This window comes from Bison bison, unplaced genomic scaffold (assembly GCF_000754665.1).
Source record: "Bison bison bison isolate TAMUID 2011002044 unplaced genomic scaffold, Bison_UMD1.0 scf7180017864508, whole genome shotgun sequence".
NCBI classification, from domain to species: domain Eukaryota; kingdom Metazoa; phylum Chordata; class Mammalia; order Artiodactyla; family Bovidae; genus Bison; species Bison bison.
Window position 1 is genome coordinate 848,147 of NW_011495064.1, and position 548 is coordinate 848,694.

Genomic DNA, 548 nt, shown 5'->3' on the forward strand with positions numbered 1-548 from the left:
ACTAGCTTGTTCGTAGTGATGCTTCTAAGGCCCACTGACTTCACATTCCAGGATGTCTGACTCTAGGTCAGTGATCACACCATCGTGATTATCTTGATTGTGAAGATCTTTTTTGTACAGTTCTTCTGTGTATTCTTGCCATCTCTTCTTAATATCTTCTGCTTCTGTAGGTCCATACCGTTTCTGTTCTTTATCGAGCCCACCTTTGCATGAAATGTTCCTTTGATATCTCAGCTTTTCTTGAAGACGTCTCTAGTCTTTCCCATTCTGTTTTCCTCTATTTCTTTGCATTGATCGCTGAAGAAGGCTTTCTTATCTCTTCTTGCTATTCTTTGGAACTCTGCATTCAGATGTTTATATCTTTCCTTTTCTCCTTTGCTTTTCACTTCTCTTCTTTTCACAGCTATTTGTAAGGCCTCCCCAGACAGCCATTTTGCTTTTTTGCATTTCTTTTCTATGGGAATGGTCTTGATCCCTGTCTCCTGTACAATGTCACAAACCTCATTCCATAGTTCATCAGGCACTCTATCTATCAGATCTAGGCCTGT